We start from the raw sequence: 23,092 nt of genomic DNA, 5'->3' as shown, positions 1-23,092 counted from the left end.
ATAAATTAAGTGACCTTAAAAGTGCTAAACAACGTGTTGATTTGATCACCCGTGAGGAATTATTAAAACCTAAATCCACATTACAGTCTTCTCAGGAAATTATCCCATGGGTGACTAAATTTAACAGTGCTAGCCCCATTATAAATAAGGTCTCCAAAAAATTATGGCCCATTGTTGCCTCTGATGGCGACATTAACATCAAAGATTCACGTTTAATGTCTTGTTATCAAAGGGCCCCTAATCTACGTGACCTGCTTGTTAAAGCTGATATTTCAGCATTTAATCAACCGGTAAAACCAACCCCCCGAGGTTGTATCAGATGTACCTGCACTGTATGTGGTGGTATGATCCCTGGCCCGGTGTTTTACCATCCTCACCGCGGCACGAAATATACCATCAGACACACACTCAGTTGTGAATCACGCTTCGTTGTATATCAACTTGTTTGTCCTTGCGGATTATCATACATTGGTAAGACCGAGAGGACATTCAAGGAGAGGATAACAACGCACCGATCTACCATCCGTGCAGCATTGGCCGGAGGCAAATGCGACCTCCCCGTGCCTAAGCATTTCCTGGCTAAGAAACATCCTCTATCTTCATTAAAATACCGCATGATTGATCATACCCTGTGAGTTTACGTGGTGGCAATAGGGGTTTGCTTCTATTGAAATGTGAGACACGGTGGATCCATCGATTGGACACCATATCACCTCGGGGTCTTAATGAACACCTAGGCATTTCATGTCTAGGCAGAAAATGATTTCTACTATTTGCTCTATATATGCTCTCTGATCAGATGACTTTGGTTCTTGAATCATTTATTAATTTAAGAATTGTCGCATTTAATCGTGTATTTTAGGTAGCTTTGTGATGTTGCCGTGCTTGCCGTTGTCCAACATGAAACTGACTCCTCTGCTTGATCTTGTAACTACTGAGGAAGTTTTAACTCAACATTTATGATTACTTTGTATAGTATTTGATTACTTGTGCATTTACTGTTCATGTGTATCGCTGTCAGTATGTTTTACGTGTATTTGTTTATTTGTTACCATGGTGATGGTTTCACGCAGCTCCACGGAGCTGACGTCACATTCCGGCGTCCTTGCAAGCGCCGGATCTGATTAGCACGCTGGTGTATAAATTGATGTATGCAATGTTCTCCCCTTATGCCTGACGAAAATGTCCAAATAAAGGACATTGAAACGTTGCTTTAACGATTTGTGTACTGCCTCGTTCTTCCAGCCGTGAGTGCCGCACCCCCCAGACTCCTATATATATATATATATATATTGTCTTGATCTATAACCGACTATAATCACTGTTGAGCCTAAACAATTCTGATATCAATACAATCAATCCAGGTCATCACTTTGTAACAACATAAGGTCATTGGAAATCACACATTAATACTTTACTTTAAACAATTCTATGCTTACTGGGTACTCAGTTCCTATGATAACCTACTGTCTCTAAGACAGACCTGTGCACAGGGTGTTGCGATGGCAGTTCCCGGTCAAGGCCTTATTTCCGCCACCAGCCAGTGGGCGAGGAGAAAAGGATAACAGTCCCTATAGGGTCTCCATTTAAAAGTGAAACAAGGGGCAGTGTAGATCAGTTTCCAAATAGGAGGGGTACAGTAAGGTCCTTCCTCTCCGGGGTGGTCGCAATACCAGGTCACGGCACCAGGTGAGGATGTGTCCTCTGTAAAACAATGTTGTGTGGGAGCACAATATTCCCTAATTAGCTGCTCATACCCCCAAGCCCTCTGGGGCTACAGTAAGAGGGCCTGATCCAGATTGGCACTTCACTGTACGGGCCTCAGTCCCTGGATAGGCAATACAGTCAGGGCTCTGTGGGGCAGGTGGGCAATTCAGTCCCCAATAGTGCCGACAGGGAGGACTGTCGGTAAGGGGTCATGTCAAGGTACCTGGATACTCCTGACGGTCACTGGCTCCTAATTACCTCTTTTCCTGCCTGGTCTGCGGCTCAGGCTCTTCTGGGACAGCCAGTTGCTGGTGCAGGTGTCAGTGTCCTGTCAGTATGCTCCCCGCCGTCGGATAGTCAGGCTGTGGCCGGATCCCGTTCTCTGTGGAGTACAGCACCGCGCGGTCCTTTTACTGCCGCCGGCTGCCTCCTCTCCCAGCATCACTGCTCGGCACACGCTGCCTGGCTCCGTCTTCAGCCGCACGCTGTCCTCTCGCGGCACCGCAACTCGGCGCCTCTGTTCTCCAGCCGGTCTTCTCTCCTCTGGTCACCCGGCGTCTGGATCACTGCCAGGTGCCGCGGCCGACGTCTCCCTCTCTGCGCCGGACTGTGCCGTCACTTACTCTGCCTCCGGCCAGGCTCTTCAGCTGCAGGAGGTAGGCACCGGCTGCATCTATAGCGCCACACACGCCCTATCCTCACAACTGAGGCGCACACTGCTGGGGCCTCGCTCTCGTGCTGCGACCTCTGACCCTCCACTGTCATTCGCCCTACTGGGCTGTCAATCATTTTAGGGAGCTCTCCTTCGCGCCCTTTTGTTAAGCAGGGTAGTTAACCCCTTTGGGTCCGGTTACTGGTCGGCTCCACCACTGTAAGGCTGGTGTCCTTACAGAAACAGGGTACCCCCAGGCTGATAGACAAGGAGGCACCCCCAATTCTGGGGTGTCACATGTCCCCCTGCTCGAATGATGCCAGTCCCCGGGCATCAATTTTAAGGGTTAGCAAAAAGTTCTGGATAAAGTCCCGAACATGAATGTAAGGCCCTGAATGTCCTTTCAAAGGGGCCACGGTTAATATCAAATGTCAAATAAATCTTAACACTATATACAATTTTATATACAGAATTTGCAAGGAATTTTGCATTCAAGTATTATTTACACTCTAAAGCGGACTGGTAACACCCCTTTCGTGTATCGCTCAGACCTCCTAACTTTCGAAGCGGTCCTTCGACTGCACCTTAGATCACAGCATGCGGTCTGCAATGATCACGTGGTGCCCCTTTTCCACTCTTTCTGGACCTGTTGATGGCTTGTTGTATCATGCACACGAATTTTTCTCCTGTAATTGTCGTGTACTCCTGGTCTGTACCAGTTTTCTCTTCTATGGGACGGGTTTCGGCCTTTTCAGCTGTGTTTGGGATTTCTGTGGTGGCCTTTGCTTTGGGCGGTGGCACAGTTGCCTTTGGGCTTTCAGGTTCCAATGGCTCCATTTTCTTTGCCATGGTCATGTGGGCCACAACTTCTAGGCATCTCTTCCGTTCGGCAGTACTGGTACCTGTCTGCTGTAGAGTTGCTGTCTGGTCACCCGTATCCACCATTCTTGAGGTGTACTTGTGTTCAGTTCCTGACCTCACTTCTTTCGGCTGGGCTTTGGCCTTCTCCGCTTCTTTTGGGGTTTCCACAGGGACATTAGGTCGAGGCGGTGGCCTAATGGGTTCTGGTGATCGTGGCATCTGGTCAGGCCAGGGATGATTACTGATGGGCCGGTCAATCTCGCCACAAACATCCTGCGATCTTCTCCTCTTCAGGTGGTGCTGACCATATGGTTGTTGCATGAAGCGTCGATGTTGACTGTGAATAGTTGCATATCTGCTGCCTCTTACTGCAGCACCACCGGGGCCTGTTACGTTGGTTGCCTTGACACCTCTCTTTCCATTGGTCACTTTGAATTCGACCCATTCTCCTCTTTCTAGGCTTCGGAAGTATTTGTTCCTAGGGGTCTTCTGGATACCGGTGTAGTGCACGTATACAGTCTTCCTGTTATCTGCCCTTATGAAGCCATAGCCACGTGCTACACTGAACCACGACACCTGGCCGGTCCCTCTTCTCGCGCTGACTCGTCGATCCCCAGTGTTAAGTGGTCTTTTCGCTGTGGTCTGACTTTGCATGAGCTCTTGCGGACTGGTCGATGGATCTTCTATGAAGCGGGTCCACCAGTTTTGTTTCTGCGGACCTAATAGTGGGTCTCTTCCCGAGGGTCGGTCCTCCTCCTCGGGGCCTCCTCGTTTAAAGTACTCTGATGACAATTTCTTTTGATATGTCCGCTCTGCTGACATCTTCGGCATATCGGCCTACCCTCTTCATCGAACCAATCAATTGAGCCTCTTCCCGATTCTCTGGGCGTGCTCCACCGTGGTTGGCTTCCTTTCTCTCTTTGCGGGCGCCATTCATTGTGTCTGGCTTCGCTCTGCTCCAGTCTTTGCTCCATTCTGGCGAGGTCTAGAGCCAGTTCTGTGAGTTTTCTGTTAATGGCGGACAATGGGTCTGGGCCTACTGGAGTTTGTGCCTCTTGGAGAACCGTTCCTCTCTTTACACCAGATCCATGGCGTCTGGCTTCACAGTGACTCTCCGTCTCCTCTTCTTCTGCCATTGCCCCTTCCTCCGGCTCATCATTCGGGACTTTCTCTAATACCTGTAGTGCCGATTCCTTGAGCTCCTCAAATGTGTAGCCTTGTTCTTGCCTCTTTATCATTCGGAGTTGGGTGCGGGTGGTCTCTTCTCTTGCCCCTTCTACGAAGAGGTCTATCAGCATTTCATCCGCTAGTTGTACTTCTCTCGGATCTGCGACTTGTACTGCCTTCATGGCCTCGTGTAATGCCAGTGCGAAATCACGCAGTGATTCTCCCTGTTTCTGCTTCCTGGCATATAACCTGCTCTTCAGCACTGGCACGGTTTTGGCATTGAAGATCTTTGCCAGTTTTTTCAGTATCTTGTCCGCTGTCTCCTTGTCGCCTTCTGACCATGATTTGACTTCTCTCAGGGCGGACCCTCTTAGTTGCGCCAGCAATATCTCTTTCCTTTGCTCTTCGTTCAGTTGGTATATGGTGAACGTCGAATTCATCCGGTCCTTGAATGCCTTAAAAGTACTTGTGCCCTTCATCCGCGTATCTCCTGAGTATGTGAGTAGCCACGTGGCCCCAAAATAGTAGGGCATCGTGATCTGTGCCGCCGCTGCCTTCGGCGGTTCTTTGTCTTCTGCTTCTGGTAGTAGTGGGAGACGTCTGCGGGGGGACGGTGGTGGAGTGCCGGGTTCCGACATGTTTCCGATCCTGTTCGCGGACGCCAAGTTTAGATGTGGTAAGCCGGAATGACCAGGCCAGGAACTCCTTTACCTTGTACTCTAATTCCCGTCTTCGTCTCGTCTTAACGAACCAGACCAAGCAAACGGTGCAACGGAGTTTATTTAAGATTAAATAAGATACTAGAGGTCGGGTAGCAGGCAGGGCTACCTATAACATAGATTACACTGAAAGGGGTGCACCGTAATACAATAAGATCACAATAACACAATAAAGCACGTCTGCATATATATATATATATATATATATATTGTCTTGATCTATAACCGACTATAATCACTGTTGAGCCTAAACAATTCTGATATCAATACAATCAATCCAGGTCATCACTTTGTAACAACATAAGGTCATTGGCAATCACACATTAATACTTTACTTTAAACAATTCTATGCTTACTGGGTACCCAGTTCCTATGATAACCTACTGTCTCTAAGACAGACCTGTGCACAGGGTGTTGCGATGGCAGTTCCCGGTCAAGGCCTTATTTCCGCCACCAGCCAGTGGGCGAGGAGAAAAGGATAACAGTCCCTATAGGGTCTCCATTTAAAAGTGAAACAAGGGGCAGTGTAGATCAGTTTCCAAATAGGAGGGGTACAGTAAGGTCCTTCCTCTCCGGGGTGGTCGCAATACCAGGTCACGGCACCAGGTGAGGATGTGTCCTCTGTAAAACAATGTTGTGTGGGAGCACAATATTCCCTAATTAGCTGCTCATACCCCCAAGCCCTCTGGGGCTACAGTAAGAGGGCCTGATCCAGATTGGCACTTCACTGTACGGGCCTCAGTCCCTGGATAGGCAATACAGTCAGGGCTCTGTGGGGCAGGTGGGCAATTCAGTCCCCAATAGTGCCGACAGGGAGGACTGTCGGTAAGGGGTCATGTCAAGGTACCTGGATACTCCTGACGGTCACTGGCTCCTAATTACCTCTTTTCCTGCCTGGTCTGCGGCTCAGGCTCTTCTGGGACAGCCAGTTGCTGGTGCAGGTGTCAGTGTCCTGTCAGTGGCCCTTATTCTGATCTGGGCGGTACGGCCCGCGTGCGGCCGTACCGCCGATGTTTTCGCTCTGCACATGCGCAGAGGTCACTCTGCGTATGTGCAGGGGAAATCGCCGCACAAAAATTTTATACGCCGCAAAGGGGGCGTATAGGGGCGTGAGGGGCTTAATAGCCTCATTTACCTATGAATACGCCCAGCGTTTCATGGGCGTTCCCATGCAAACGCGGGGCGTATGCATGGTAATGAGGCTATGACGCCAGTGATGGGGGCGGAAAGCTGACATCGCCGGATGTCAGCTCTCCGCCCCCATACAAGCTTTCACACGGACGATTGTCCGTGTGGTCTAAGCTTGCGGGAGCTGCTGGAGCGTGCGGCCCTGCCTTCGATGGTCGCCGACCATCGAATGCAGGGGGCAGCTCCCACCATGTTGGAGGCGTACGCCCCACCATTTTCATGCGGATCGCCAGCCGTCCGCGTACGGACGGCCGTGGCGATCCGTATTGTAGGCGGGGATTGGTTTGTGCGGCCGGAGCAACGTATGCGGCTCCGGCCGCACAGATCAGAATAAGGGCCAGTATGCTCCCCGCCATCGGATAGTCAGGCTGTGGCCGGATCCCGTTCTCTGTGGAGTACAGCACCGCGCGGTCCTTTTACTGCCGCCGGCTGCCTCCTCTCCCAGCATCACTGCTCGGCACACGCTGCCTGGCTCCGTCTTCAGCCGCACGCTGTCCTCTCGCGGCACCGTGACTCGGCGCCTCTGTTCTCCAGCCGGTCTTCTCTCCTCTGGTCACCCGGCGTCTGGATCACTGCCAGGTGCCGCGGCCGACGTCTCCCTCTCTGTGCCGGACTGTGCCGTCACTTACTCTGCCTCCGGCCAGGCTCTTCAGCTGCAGGAGGTAGGCACCGGCTGCATCTATAGCGCCACACACGCCCTATCCTCACAACTGAGGCGCACACTGCTGGGGCCTCGCTCTCGTGCTGCGACCTCTGACCCTCCACTGTCATTCGCCCTACTGGGCTGTCAATCATTTTAGGGAGCTCTCCTTCGCGCCCTTTTGTTAAGCAGGGTAGTTAACCCCTTTGGGTCCGGTTACTGGTCGGCTCCACCACTGTAAGGCTGGTGTCCTTACAGAAACAGGGTACCCCCAGGCTGATAGACAAGGAGGCACCCCCAATTCTGGGGTGTCACACATGAGCAATATTGGCAGATTGGCCTGTGTGTCCTGAAGATGTCAATATCTTTAACAATAAGTGGGAGGGGGGGGGCACATTGTTAAAGATATTAGGAATACACACTAGAAGATATTGCTATCAATATCAGTCAGAAGCCAATTTCTGAATGAGATTGAAGCCAATATCTTCTAGTGTGTATGGGCCTTTATGCAGATAACTGCTTTTGTCCATTTTCCAGCATCCGGTTGATTGTAATTTGTTCTTAGAAATTTCCAGATTTTCATTCCAGCCAGCCAGATTGAAAAGATTATCTTCTAGTGTGTATAGGCCTTAATGCTCACAGCAGACTATGCTTTTAAAGGTAAGTAATTAACGCACACGAGTTTCAAAGCATCTAGGAAAATAGTTAACACAAGCTCAGGGCCGGTGCTACCACTAGGCAGCTTTTGGCAATTGCCTATGGGTGCCGGCCACTGGAGGGTGGCACAACACGCTGTCGATGTATATGTTGCATTGACTTGAGGTCCGCTTTTGACTGTCAACCTTCCCCATGTTGACCTGAGATACGGTCATATTGTCTACAGCATTTAGGTCTACAAGCATTAGGTCTACACCACTAGGTCGAACTGCATTTAGGTCGACATGCATTTAGGTCGACATGACTGAAGGTCGACAGGGTCATTAGGTCGACAGGGTCATTAGGTCGACTTTGATATGTGCCCGAAGCATGGCGAGCGCAGCGAGCCATGCGAGGGGACGCGGTGCTACAGTATGTTGACTCTGTCGACGCTTGAAAAAATGAAAAAAAAAAAAGTTTTTTAAAAAAACAAAACCATATCGACTTTTTCACTGTCAACCTAATGAACCGGTCGACCTTATAACTGTCGACCTAATGACCCTGTCGACCTAATGACCCTGTCGACCTAACCCATGTCGACCTTCAGTCAGGTCGACCTAAATGCAAGTCGACCTAATGGTGTAGACCTAATGCTTGTAGACCTAAATGCAGTCTGACGAATGATCCCAATCCGTTGACCTAATGCCCTGTCGGAATAACCCATGTTGACCTTCAGTCGTGTCAACCTTCATGCATGTGGACCTAGTGATGTCGACCTAATGCTTTTCGACCTAGTTAATGTCTATCCAATGATCCCAGTCCAGGTACAGTGTGAAAGCTTCACAGCTTATAACCCAGGTTGACCAACCCGGCAATTCGACTTTTGTTTATCACATCGCACCTGGGATTTGGACAGGGGTCCGACCTGGAAGTGACCCGGCATATGCGGGGCGAAGCTGTCCATAGTGACCCAGCAATAAGACGGGATGCAGAAGTCATAGCGGTGTGGAGTAGGGATTTTTTTAAAAGGCCCTTTCACACTGCACAGTGACCCGGCAACAACCTGGGTTGGACCCAGGTTATTTGTGTGGTGTGAAAGAGGTATAAGAAGGATTAAACCTAAGTTGCCCTCTGCATCGTAGGCAACCTGGTTTTAATACAAAAGTGCCAGACCAGGTTTGGATGGTCTGACGTGTGTTTGCAGTGTGAAAGGGTACTAGAGTATCAGCCTTTTTTTAAGACACCCCTAGTCCAAAAGCTTCTTATCAATGTAATATGTTTTTTTTATTTATTAAGTGTGCGTACCTGTCTCCCTTAGGTTTAGTTACGTAGTGGTGGTTCTAATTGCCCACATATTTTATGATTGGCAGGCACCAGCACTGGTTTTGCCTATGACTTTGAGCATAAATAATTTGTTTTAATCCTGTACCACCCACCCAAGGCACCTTTAATGGGTGTGTACATGGTGCAGTTGATTTGCTATTTGATCCAAATTCGATCAGGATCATATCGCACAGCAAAGCGAAAGCACTCGATTTGGACGATATAGTCTTGCCAACACAGTCTACTTTTCTATTTGATTTCAATTACACGGGTCCACGCACCTGGATCAAATGCATGCGAATTCTATTTTAATTTTGCTTATGTAAGCCTAATTGAATAGGAGACTAGATCACATGGAACCTTGTGTGGGGGCATTACAAGTGTCCCAAGACATATAATGATCAAAATATTACTTTTATCCTTAGATGATGGCATCCAGGGATAACTAGAGACCCATACTAGTAGTGGACTCTAGTATTCACATACTGTATATGAAAGTGTATCTGATGGGAAATACAATTGTGTACAATGTTCCATTTTAGGGATGAATTTGGGATCCTGTGCCCCCTGGGTTGGTGAGGCTTGGCTGCTTTGGGGTCCCACACTGCAATATTTTGCACTTTTTAACACCTTTTTTTTTTTTTCTAGAGATGTGCAGGTTCAGATTTACCCAGTTCCTAAATCGGGGTCGTATTGGCTATCCAAAACATGTGACATTACTGCTCCCATGTCCACCCACTAGTGGACAGCAGTGGGTTGTAAAAAATATAAATAAAAAGAAGCTTTAGACTGTGGCTTAATAACTAATGAAACCCACAATAAAACATATGTCTGATTAAAAATCAGTCACAGAAAGAGCCTGGCACTCCACCAATGGTACCCGTAGCTCCCGCTACTAGTAACTGCCCTGTGCCTTCCAGCATGGAGTTACACAATATACATGCTGGCAATGGTGGCACTCACAGGACTTGTCGTCAATATAAAAAGCAGGACGCAGCGGTCTCTAATGGCAACAACAATTTAGTCTTTCTTGACCTTCGAGATAGATAGATAGATAGATAGATAGATAGATAGATAGATAGATAGACTATTTAATGTTTGGCAGCCGGGACCACAGAGATCACCAATCGGTGGCAGCAGCAATGACAGTTGGGCACACTGGGTCCAGCAGCAGAACTGAGAAGGATTTGGAAGATACCCCATACCACCCTGCTATTGGTGTAATGACCCCTCTTCACTAACATGCCATTTCCCACTGATTTCCCACATGTCCCCCTGTGTAATTTCAGTGGGAAGAGGATGATGTGGAGTATACTGTAGATGTGATGTGCTGCATGACCATCACCAACTGCCGCCCGCATGCCACATCCTCCATGGTATAAAGCCTCAGCACTGGCATTTCCTGGGTAGAAGCTGCTGCACACACAGGAGAGAAGACATCCCAGCAAAGATCAGGTTGTTTCACCAGTACTGATTCACCAGAGACAGGATCACCACGCATAATCACATCTGTGCTTTTTCTTTCACTTTTTTTGTCATTTGTGCAGCCATACTCAACAGCCACAATGAGCCAAAGGGAGTTAGCCCAGCTGCTTGGAAACACCAGACGGACCCAGAACACCAGAAGGACATGGCTGAGGTCAGGATGCCGCAGACCACATCATGGGAGTCGATCAGCAAGAAGATCTGGACGATCGTCAGGAAGAGGAGGACATGAGCCACGTGCCAGTGACCATCAGGCAGCTGCAGTGAGAGCAGAACTCCTCCTGCTGGAAAGGCTCATGCGGTTCATCATGCCCAGCCTCCCCACCTACAGCAGGCGCACCATTGCGGACGGAGAGGAAACAGAGCACTGCACCATCTGCATCTCGGACATGGAGGTAGGTACAGAAATGGCTGTATCACCCTGTCACCACTACTTCCATGTTCCCTGTCTTACAGAATGGCTGCAGGACAACAACACCTGCCCTCTGTGCCGCACAGCACTCTTCGACCTGGACGTTTTCTCCCACCTTAACTGACGGCTCCCCAGCAAAGCGGAAGAACCAAAAGTAAGATCAATGGTCTAAAGCGGTGAGGTTTTTTTTTTTTTTAAGTTCAAAAGTTTTTACACTTTTACAGTGTTTTAATAATTAAAAAATATTGTATTTTTTAAGAAGACTTGTCACTGATCCCTCCAGTTCCAACAACCATTGTTACACGTTTACAGTGTTTTCCTCTTATACTTTGTTTTCTGTTTTGAAACTGGAGGGAATTGACGTGAACAAGCTGGGGATTAGGGCTACTGGCGACACCCCAAAAAAAAAAAACGACATTAAGCAGCCACCTCATGGGTGTGTTGGAAGAGCTGCTAAGCTGCTAATTATTCTGAAAATGTTGCCATCCAACTCATTTAAGGGCCGATTTGGCCCCATCCCTGATGTTTGGGGTTTGTGCATGAGCATGTGTGATTATGCGCATGCACAATCCCTGGGAGCGGACGGCTTCGGTGAATTTTACATACAATATATCACATGTGATCCCACCCAATCCTGCTAATGCAGCACCTGTGACTCGCAGGTTCTGGTGCGATGTCCCCGGTACCACGCATCGGACCTGCTGTCACATACATACGATATATCATATGTGAACCACCCAAGCCTGCTAATGCAGAAGCTGCGACTAATTGGCTCCGGTAAGATGTCCACGGTACCACGCATTGCATCAGACCTGCTGTCACATACATACAATATATATATAACGTGGGATCCCACCCAAGCCTGATAATGCACCAGCTGCGACTCATTGGCTGTTGTGCGATGTCCACGGTACCACGCATTGCATCAGACCTTCTGTCACATACATACAATATATCACATGTGATCCCACCCAAGCCTGCTAATAAAGCAGCTGTGACTCACATGCTCCAGTGCGATGTCCCTGGTACCACGCATCACATTGGAGCTGCTGTCACATACATACAATAGATCACATGGGATCCCACCCATGCAGCAGCTGTGACTCGCAGGGTCCGGTGCGATGTCCGCCGTACCACCTATCACATCAGACCTGTTGTCAAATACATGCGATTTCAACACTTTTCATAGGATTTATCGCATAACAAAAGGACATATTGCATCCAAATTGCCAATCCCACCCAAGCCTGCTAATGCAGCAGCTGCGACTCACAGGTGCTGGTGTGATGTCCGCGGTACCACATATCGCATCGGACCTGCTGTCACATAAATACAAAATATATCACATGTGATCCCACCCAGGCCTACTAATGCAGCAGCTGTGACTCACAGGCTCCGGTGTGATGTCCATGGTAACACGCATTGCTTCGGACCTGCTGTCACATACATATGATATATCCCATGTGATCCCACCCAATCCTGCTAATGCAGCAGCTGTGACTCACAGGCTCTGGTGCGATGTCCGCGGTACCACATATCACATCAGACCTGCTGTCACATACATACAATATATCACATGGGATCCCACCCAAGCCTGCTAATGCAGCAGCTGTGACTCGCAGGGTCCGGTGCGATGTCCGCCGTACCACCTATCGCATCAGACCTGTTGTCAAATACATGCGATTTCAACACTTTTCATAGGATTTATCGCATAACAAAAGGACATATTGCATCCATATCGCCAATCCCACCCAAGCCTGCTAATGCAGCAGCTGTGACTCGCAGGGTCCAGTACGATGTCCGCCGTAGCACCAATCGCATTGGACCTGTTGTCAAATACATGCGATTTCAACACTTTTCATAGGATTGATCGCTACAGTCGCATAACAACATACAATATATCACATGTGATCCCACCCAAGCCTGCTAATGCAGCAGCTGCGATGTCCCTGGTACCACACATTACATCGGACCTACTGTCACATACATACGATATATCACATGTGATCCCACCCAAGCCTGCTAATGCAGCAGCTGCGATGTCCCTGGTACCACACATTACATCGGACCTACTGTCACATACATACGATATATCATATGTGATCCCACCCAGGCCTGCTAATGCAGCAGCTGCGACTCACAGGCTCAGGTGCGATGTCCCCAGTAACACGCATCGCATTGGAGCTGCTGTCACATACATACAATAGGTCACATCTGTTCTGACCCAAGCCTGCTAATGCAGCAGCTGCAACTCACATGCTCCAGTGCGATGTCCCCGGTACCACGCATTGCATCGGATCTGCTTTCACATACATACAATATATCACATGTGATCCCACCCAAGCCTGCTAATGCAGCAGCTGCGATGTCCCCGGTACCACACATTGCATCGGACCTACTGTCACATACATACAATATATCACATGTGATCCCACCCAAGCCTGCTAATGCAGCAGCTGCAATGTCCCCGGTACCACGCATTACATCGGACCTACTGTCACATACATACAATATATCACATGTGATCCCACCCAAGCCTGCTAATGCAGCAGCTGCGATGTCCCCGGTACCACTCATTGCATCGGACCTACTGTCACATACATACAATATATCACATGTGATCCCACCCAAGCCTGCTAATGCAGCAGCTGCGTCTCACTGGCTCTGGTGTGATGTCCCCGGTACTATACATCACATGAGACCTGCTGTCACATACATATGGTGATTATTTCAGGTAAAAAGTGCGATTAACTGCGATAATGGGTGATTTTTAGTCATGAAAACGGGCGAATTTGTGGAAATGTGCGAATTTGTGTTAAAAAAATGGAGTGAGGTCCCCCCTCCTGAGCATAACCAGCCCTGGGCTCATTGAGCTGGACCTGGTTCCAAAAATACGGGGGACAAAAAATCTGGGGGCCCCCCATATTTTGAAACCAGCACCGGTGTCATGCCACAGCCGGGGGACACTTTTTACATATGTTCCCCCGGCCGACAGGGCCGGATTAACAATGGACCTGATGGAGCTGTAGCTCCAGGCCCACTATCCAAATATACCCATTTTGTAGCTGAGGAACAGGGCTTTCCAACAAGCCCAGCCCTGTGTCGCTAGCCCTCTGGGAACCAGAGATACTGCCTGGCAAATCTAGAACGTTTTCCCCGTAGGATAACATGGGACCCGCTAATTCCGACCCGAACCCAGTTCCAAAGGCTGTCAGTTCCCCATCTGGCATCACTGAAGCTCGAGGTTGATCTCAGTCGAACCCAAATCACTGGGCCTTCAATCTAATACCAGGCTGGTCCATATGGGTTAATTGGTTCCAGAGATGTTGTGGGTAAACCAATTTTTTTATTTCTGAAATGTAATTTCACAGCTGTCCATGATTGAGGGCAGATTTCTCTGGAACCAAACGGCCCAGTTTCACAAGACCAAAATCATTTGAAGCCCACTCAAAAGTTCTTCAATATTATACTGGTCTCATGTAAATGGGTCAGTTGGTTCCGAAGATATAGCAGGTTGGTTAAAGGGGGTGGTGGTGGTGGTGGTGGTGGGGGGGGGGGGTTCTATCCCTCTCACACCAGATAATGCAGGGACTAGGCTGATGTAAAAGGGGTCAGCCCAGGAATGTCCTTGCATGATCCTAACACCATATTCCTGGATAAGTCCCTGCATTTTCTGGTGTGAAAGGGGTATTATTTCAAATAGCCGGGACCTGCAGTGCTCTGAGTACAGCCCCCTGCTCTCTGCCCGGCTGTCAATAGCTGTCACTTGTGCCCGGCAGCAGCTGTCCCCCAGTTACCGCGAGCATGTATTCCCCCTTGGCAATGAGCATGTAATCCCAAATGGCAATGAGCATGGAACCCCTGGCAATGAGTATGTAGGTAAGCAGCACTTATGTAGCATAATTTTTAATAGGCATTATGGTGTTTGGCATAATAAGTAATGGTCATTATGGTGTGTGGCATAACATGTAATGGGCATTATGGTGTAAATTTTTGCTCAATACGTTTGGCATAGTGTGTATTTTGGCTCAATCCATGTGGCAAACTGTGAATTTTGCCTTAATCTGTGTGGCATAACATGAATTTTGACTCATTATGTGTGCCATAGTGTGAATTTTGGCTTAGTCAGTGTGAATTTTGGCTCATTCCATGTGGCATAATGTGTAAGAGGCAAGTACAGTATAAGGGGATTACCATTGTGTTGCATGATTTGTATAAGGAGTATATGGTGTGGTAAACTTAGTTGACCACATAAAAGGTGCTAAAATGTTGTCTACCAAGTTTCGGCTTTCAGTATTCTTTTTATGACTGGAGTGCCGCCTCACCCCGCAAGTATCCTGCGGGTGCACCTTTGAAGGGCACCCACCAATATATCTCCCTGTATTTTTCCTATGCCAGCCCCCTGCCTTTTCCAGGCATATATAATTATTAGTTGAAAGTATTTACACAAGTAGCGACACACTCATGAGCAGACCACCCAACCAGAACACTGGTCACACCCCCCACATTATTAGGTGCTGGCCACAACCAATATTATTGAGCATAATAGGCCCTTGATAATTTTCAGCTCCAGGCCAATTTACACCTTAATCTGGCACTGGTGAAACAACCTGATCTTTGCTGGGATGTCTTCTCTCCTGTGTGTGCAGCAGCTTCTACCCAGGAAATGCCAGTGCTGAGGCTTTATACCATGGAGGATGTGGCATGCGGGCAGCAGTTGGTGATGGTCATGCGGCACATCACATCTACAGTATACTCCACATCATCCTCTTCCCACTGAAATTACACAGGGGGACATGTGGGAAATCAGTGGGAAATGGCATGTTAGTGAAGAGGGGTCATTACACCAATAGCAGGGTGGTATGGGGTATCTTCCAAATCCTTCTCAGTTCTGCTGCTAAACCCAGTGTGCCCAACTGTCATTGCTGCTGCCACCGATTGGTGATCTCTGTGGTCCCGGCTGCCAAACATTAAATAGTCTATCTATCTATCTATCTATCTATCTCGAAGGTCAAGAAAGACTAAATTGTTGTTGCCATTAGAGACCGCTGCGTCCTGCTTTTTATATTGACGACAAGTCCTGTGAGTGCCACCATTGCCAGCATGTATATTGTGTAACTCCATGCTGGAAGGCACAGGGCAGTTACTAGTAGCGGGAGCTACGGGTACCATTGGTGGAGTGCCAGGCTCTTTCTGTGACTGATTTTTAATCAGACATATGTTTTATTGTGGGTTTCATTAGTTATTAAGCCACAGTCTAAAGCTTCTTTTTATTTATATTTTTTACAACCCACTGCTGTCCACTAGTGGGTGGACATGGGAGCAGTAATGTCACATGTTTTGGATAGCCAATACGACCCCGATTTAGGAACTGGGTAAATCTGAACCTGCACATCTCTAGAAAAAAAAAAAAAGGTGTTAAAAAGTGCAAAATATTGCAGTGTGGGACCCCAAAGCAGCCAAGCCTCACCAACCCAGGGGGCACAGGATCCCAAATTCATCCCTAAAATGGAACATTGTACACAATTGTATTTCCCATCAGATACACTTTCATATACAGTATGTGAATACTAGAGTCCACTACTAGTATGGGTCTCTAGTTATCCCTGGATGCCATCATCCAAGGATAAAAGTAATATTTTGATCATTATATGTCTTGGGACACTTGTAATGCCCCCACACAAGGTTCCATGTGATCTAGTCTCCTATTCAATTAGGCTTACATAAGCAAAATTAAAATAGAATTCGCATGCATTTGATCCAGGTGCGTGGACCCGTGTAATTGAAATCAAATAGAAAAGTAGACTGTGTTGGCAAGACTATATAGTCCAAATCGAGTGCTTTCGCTTTGCTGTGCGATATGATCCTGATCGAATTTGGATCAAATAGCAAATCAACTGCACCATGTACACACCCATTAAAGGTGCCTTGGGTGGGTGGTACAGGATTAAAACAAATTATTTATGCTCAAAGTCATAGGCAAAACCAGTGCTGGTGCCTGCCAATCATAAAATATGTGGGCAATTAGAACCACCACTACGTAACTAAACCTAAGGGAGACAGGTACGCACACTTAATAAATAAAAAAAACATATTACATTGATAAGAAGCTTTTGGACTAGGGGTGCCTTAAAAAAAGGCTGATACTCTAGTACCCTTTCACACTGCAAACACACGTCAGACCATCCAAACCTGGTCTGGCACTTTTGTATTAAAACCAGGTTGCCTACGATGCAGAGGGCAACTTAGGTTTAATCCTTCTTATACCTCTTTCACACCACACAAATAACCTGGGTCCAACCCAGGTTGTTGCCGGGTCACTGTGCAGTGTGAAAGGGCCTTTTAAAAAAATCCCTACTCCACACCGCTATGACTTCTGCATCCCGTCTTATTGCTGGGTCACTATGGACAGCTTCGCCCCGCATATGCCGGGTCACTTCCAGGTCGGACCCCTGTCCAAATCCCAGGTGCGATGTGATAAACAAAAGTCGAATTGCCGGGTTGGTCAACCTGGGTTATAAGCTGTGGAGCTTTCACACTGTACCTGGACTGGGATCATTGGATAGACATTAACTAGGTCGAAAAGCATTAGGTCGACATCACTAGGTCCACATGCATGAAGGTTGACACGACTGAAGGTCAACATGGGTTATTCCGACAGGGCATTAGGTCAACGGAATGGGATCATTCGTCAGACTGCATTTAGGTCTACAAGCATTAGGTCTACACCATTAGGTCGACTTGCATTTAGGTCGACCTGACTGAAGGTCGACATGGGTTAGGCCGACAGGGTCATTAGGTCGACAGGGTCATTAGGTCGACAGGTATAAGGTCGACCGGGTCATTAGGTCGACAGTGAAAAAGTCGATATGGTTTTGTTTTTTTAAAAAACTTTTTTTTTTTTCATTTTTTCAAGCGTCGACAGAGTCAACATACTGTAGCACCGCGTCCCCTCGCATGGCTCGCTGCGCTCGCCATGCTTCGGGCACATATCAAAGTCGACCTAATGACCCTGTCGACCTAATGACCCTGTCGACCTTCAGTCATGTCGACCTAAATGCATGTCGACCTAAATGCAGTTCGACCTAGTGGTGTAGACCTAATGCTTGTAGACCTAAATGCTGTAGACAATATGACCGTATCTCAGGTCAACATGGGGAAGGTTGACAGTCAAAAGCGGACCTCAAGTCAATGCAACATCTACATCGACAGCGTGTTGTGCCACCCTCCAGTGGCCGGCACCCATAGGCAATTGCCAAAAGCTGCCTAGTGGTAGCACCGGCCCTGAGCTTGTGTTAACTATTTTCCTAGATGCTTTGAAACTCGTGTGCGTTAATTACTTACCTTTAAAAGCATAGTCTGCTGTGAGCATTAAGGCCTATACACACTAGAAGATAATCTTTTCAATCTGGCTGGCTGGAATGAAAATCTGGAAATTTCTAAGAACAAATTACAATCAACCGGATGCTGGAAAATGGACAAAAGCAGTTATCTGCATAAAGGCCCATACACACTAGAAGATATTGGCTTCAATCTCATTCAGAAATTGGCTTCTGACTGATATTGATAGCAATATCTTCTAGTGTGTATTCCTAATATCTTTAACAATGTGCCCCCCCCCCTCCCACTTATTGTTAAAGATATTGACATCTTCAGGACACACAGGCCAATCTGCCAATATTGCTCATGTGTGACACCCCAGAATTGGGGGTGCCTCCTTGTCTATCAGCCTGGGGGTACCCTGTTTCTGTAAGGACACCAGCCTTACAGTGGTGGAGCCGACCAGTAACCGGACCCAAAGGGGTTAACTACCCTGCTTAACAAAAGGGCGCGAAGGAGAGCTCCCTAAAATGATTGACAGCCCAGTAGGGCGAATGACAGTGGAGGGTCAGAGGTCGCAGCACGAGAGCGAGGCCCCAGCAGTGTGCGCCTCAGTTGTGAGGATAGGGCGTGTGTGGCGCTATAGATGCAGCCGGTGCCTACCTCCTGCAGCTGAAGAGCCTGGCCGGAGGCAGAGTAAGTGACGGCACAGTCCGGCACAGAGAGGGAGACGTCGGCCGCGGCACCTGGCAGTGATCCAGACGCCGGGTGACCAGAGGAGAGAAGACCGGCTGGAGAACAGAGGCGCCGAGTCACGGTGCCGCGAGAGGACAGCGTGCGGCTGAAGACGGAGCCAGGCAGCGTGTGCCGAGCAGTGATGCTGGGAGAGGAGGCAGCCGGCGGCAGTAAAAGGACCGCGCGGTGCTGTACTCCACAGAGAACGGGATCCGGCCACAGCCTGACTATCCGACGGCGGGGAGCATACTGGCCCTTATTCTGATCTGTGCGGCCGGAGCCGCATACGTTGCTCCGGCCGCACAAACCAATCCCCGCCTACAATACGGATCGCCACGGCCGTCCGTACGCGGACGGCTGGCGATCCGCATGAAAATGGTGGGGCGTACGCCTCCAACATGGTGGGAGCTGCCCCCTGCATTCGATGGTCGGCGACCATCGAAGGCAGGGCCGCACGCTCCAGCAGCTCCCGCAAGCTTAGACCACACGGACAATCGTCCGTGTGAAAGCTTGTATGGGGGCGGAGAGCTGACATCCGGCGATGTCAGCTTTCCGCCCCCATCACTGGCGTCATAGCCTCATTACCATGCATACGCCCCGCGTTTGCATGGGAACGCCCATGAAACGCTGGGCGTATTCATAGGTAAATGAGGCTATTAAGCCCCTCACGCCCCTATACGCCCCCTTTGCGGCGTATAAAATTTTTGTGCGGCGATTTCCCCTGCACATACGCAGAGTGACCTCTGCGCATGTGCAGAGCGAAAACATCGGCGGTACGGCCGCACGCGGGCCGTACCGCCCAGATCAGAATAAGGGCCACTGACAGGACACTGACACCTGCACCAGCAACTGGCTGTCCCAGAAGAGCCTGAGCCGCAGACCAGGCAGGAAAAGAGGTAATTAGGAGCCAGTGACCGTCAGGAGTATCCAGGTACCTTGACATGACCCCTTACCGACAGTCCTCCCTGTCGGCACTATTGGGGACTGAATTGCCCACCTGCCCCACAGAGCCCTGACTGTATTGCCTATCCAGGGACTGAGGCCCGTACAGTGAAGTGCCAATCTGGATCAGGCCCTCTTACTGTAGCCCCAGAGGGCTTGGGGGTATGAGCAGCTAATTAGGGAATATTGTGCTCCCACACAACATTGTTTTACAGAGGACACATCCTCACCTGGTGCCGTGACCTGGTATTGCGACCACCCCGGAGAGGAAGGACCTTACTGTACCCCTCCTATTTGGAAACTGATCTACACTGCCCCTTGTTTCACTTTTAAATGGAGACCCTATAGGGACTGTTATCCTTTTCTCCTCGCCCACTGGCTGGTGGCGGAAATAAGGCCTTGACCGGGAACTGCCATCGCAACACCCTGTGCACAGGTCTGTCTTAGAGACAGTAGGTTATCATAGGAACTGGGTACCCAGTAAGCATAGAATTGTTTAAAGTAAAGTATTAATGTGTGATTGCCAATGACCTTATGTAACACCCCATAACTGTGGAATAATATGTGCCGTGTATTCCAGTTAACCAGGGGTTAATATACCTCAGCACCAGGCACAGCTCAGCCCTAAAGAGTTAAACACAGACAGGCTGGAGTGTGACAGGAAGAGAGAGGTCAGAGGTGACCTGAGCCAGCAGCTTGAGAGAGGAGGAAAGTTAGCACATGAAGAGGAGACTTCTCCTGCAGCTGAGTGACACTGTGCTTAAGGAGTAAGCAGTGTAGCCTGTGAGGTGTGGAGAACTCCTGTATAGAGAGATAGAGGAGGACAACAGCGTGGCATCTGTGACCCCTGACCTGCCAGACGCTTCAGCAGCAGCAGAGAGCTCCAGCAATAAATGACAGCCTGTGAGGCCTGTGAGAGAAAGAGCCAGTCGTGCAGAGTGTACACAGTCCAAGAGAATACAGCAGCTCAAAGCCTAGCAGTGAGAGCCCAGCACACAGCAGAGTCTGGACACCAGAGAAGACAGGAGGCAGAGACTGGTCAGAACCAGCACCAGCAGCAGCTACAGGTACACTACTGCACACTGCCCCCACCTAGCACACCCAGTTAGGTTGCCTGCCCGACACCTAGTACAGCCAGCGGCCCTGTGTAGCTGAGTGTGGCAACGCTGAGGCGCCCGCACTAGCAGTCCCCGGAGGGTACACAGCGATGGGCGAAGATTCACTGACCCCAGCCGGAGTCAAGACCTCCCCAGTCTTTCCCAAGACCTCCCCTTCACCGTCTTTACCCATTCCTCATAGAAGAATCCCAGAATTGCCACTGTAGTGGGTTTAGTGAAAACCCATAAGAGAAGCTAGGACAATCCCTCAGGATTTGTGATAGTTCACTTTTTCTTCACCTTTAAAGTATAGTTAATGGAACACTAGTGCCACCCGGTGGCTTAAGGACCAAACTGCGACCTCATATAGAATTAATAGGAAAAGCCAGCAACTACATTAAGTCCTATGCATAGGCCTCCGTCGGGACTGACCGGTCTTATTAACAGAGAGTGTACCCGGGTACTTAGAGTGAGTTGAGTATTGATTTTATGGTATATCGCATTTGTATGCATAGTGTGAGTTGTATTGCATTGATTGTATTCTGATATTGTGGAATTGTTGTGATGTCATTACGTAAAGAAGGCAGCCGTTCCCAATGGCCGTGTTACAATAAAAGGTCAAAGTAATTCTATTGTCGACTCTTCTGTACCACCATCCTGTATCACGAGAAGACTCCTGACTGGAATCAGTGAGACCGAGGAAACACGACCCCCACCGCATCCCACCAGGTAACCCTATCCAGGTGTTTACAGTTCTCTGGCGTCACGAACAGGATATAGTCGACGCGGAGTATAATCCGATACCAGGATGGACACAGTACAGGTTGGGGGTGGACAGACACCCGTTGTGCCCCCCAACGGCGACCAACAGGCTGCCCCCCCAGTGGCAGTACCTGCTCCAGCAGCAACCCCTCATGCTCCCATCACGCTACCCTACTACTTTGGGGCCCCATGGATGCTAACCTACAGCGGGGACTCCAACAAGGGAGCCACGTTCACAGCGTTTAAGAACCAGCAGAAATCCATGTCCCAGCTCTACACGCCGAGCGAAGAACAGAGGGTACAAATCTTAATCGGCCAACTCACAGGCTCCGCCCTCAGTGAGGTTGAGTCGTGGGCCGATGACCAAAAGACGAGCACTGACAAGATTCTGAATCGGCTGGCCACGATCTTTGAGACCGCTACCCTCCCAGAGCTGAAGATGCAACTATACGGACGAAAACAACGGCCGGGTGAAACCCTCCGGGATTTCGCCCTGAGTCTACAGGCGACCCTGAAACTCATACAAGCGGCTGACAAAGATGAAATTCGCAATGGCGACGAAGCCCTTGCCATACAGTTCATCGAAGGAGTATCGAACCCCACCATTAAGACCCTTCTACGGCTCCTGAAGATGCAAATGCTGGGTAAATCCTTTGCCGATTTTAAAAACATTGCCATTGCCACCGTCGGGAACCACTCCGACCCTGAGGTGGAGTATCCGGAGATGGTGGGGTTTCGAGGACCAGTGGCTACGAACCCACAACAGTCCGGGAAGCCAAAGGACCGGGCCATACAGAATAGCCAGCAGTCATCGGGAGACCCCGGTCAGGTCCTCCAGCGCCAGGTAGAAGACCTAGCCATTGAGATGGCCGCGATGCAGCGAGAGATGCGCCAGGTAGCACGGCAAACTGCGCCGGTCAGCGGGGGAGCCAGATGGAACGCAGAACGATGGCAGCCGAACCGAAACCGCTGGGAGCCACCTCGGGAGTCTGGTCGATGGGCAACCGACCGGTTTGACTACCAAGACCGACCTATTTGCCAGCGGTCTCAGGAAGTGGGGCACGTTGAAAGGGACTGTCCACCTGATCCTTTAAACTCCAATGCCCCGAGGGAGAGGGCCGAACCTCGGGGGGAACAGGAAGAGTAGGTCCAGGTGAAGACGGGCAGACCTACTATGGCAGACAGAGCCATATAAGTGTAGGCGAATTATCTGCCAGGTTAGACCGTGACCCTCCCGTTCACATGAAAAGTCGAGGGAAAGTTATCTGGTTCCACGTCCAACGTGGATTTGGGTTCGTTGAGTGTATTGACTCAAAGCGAGACATCTTTGTCCACTACACCGCCATCCAGAAGAGTGACCCAAGGAAACTATACCGAAGCCTGAGGGCTGGAGAGATGGTAGAATTTGACGTCGTCAGAGGTGGGAAGGGCCTCCAAGCAGTGAACGT

This window comes from Crinia signifera, chromosome 8, assembly GCF_055691185.1.
Source record: "Crinia signifera chromosome 8, ASM5569118v1, whole genome shotgun sequence".
Taxonomy (NCBI): domain Eukaryota; kingdom Metazoa; phylum Chordata; class Amphibia; order Anura; family Myobatrachidae; genus Crinia; species Crinia signifera.
The sequence above is the reverse complement of the archived record's forward strand: the minus strand, read 5'-3'. Positions refer to the sequence as shown.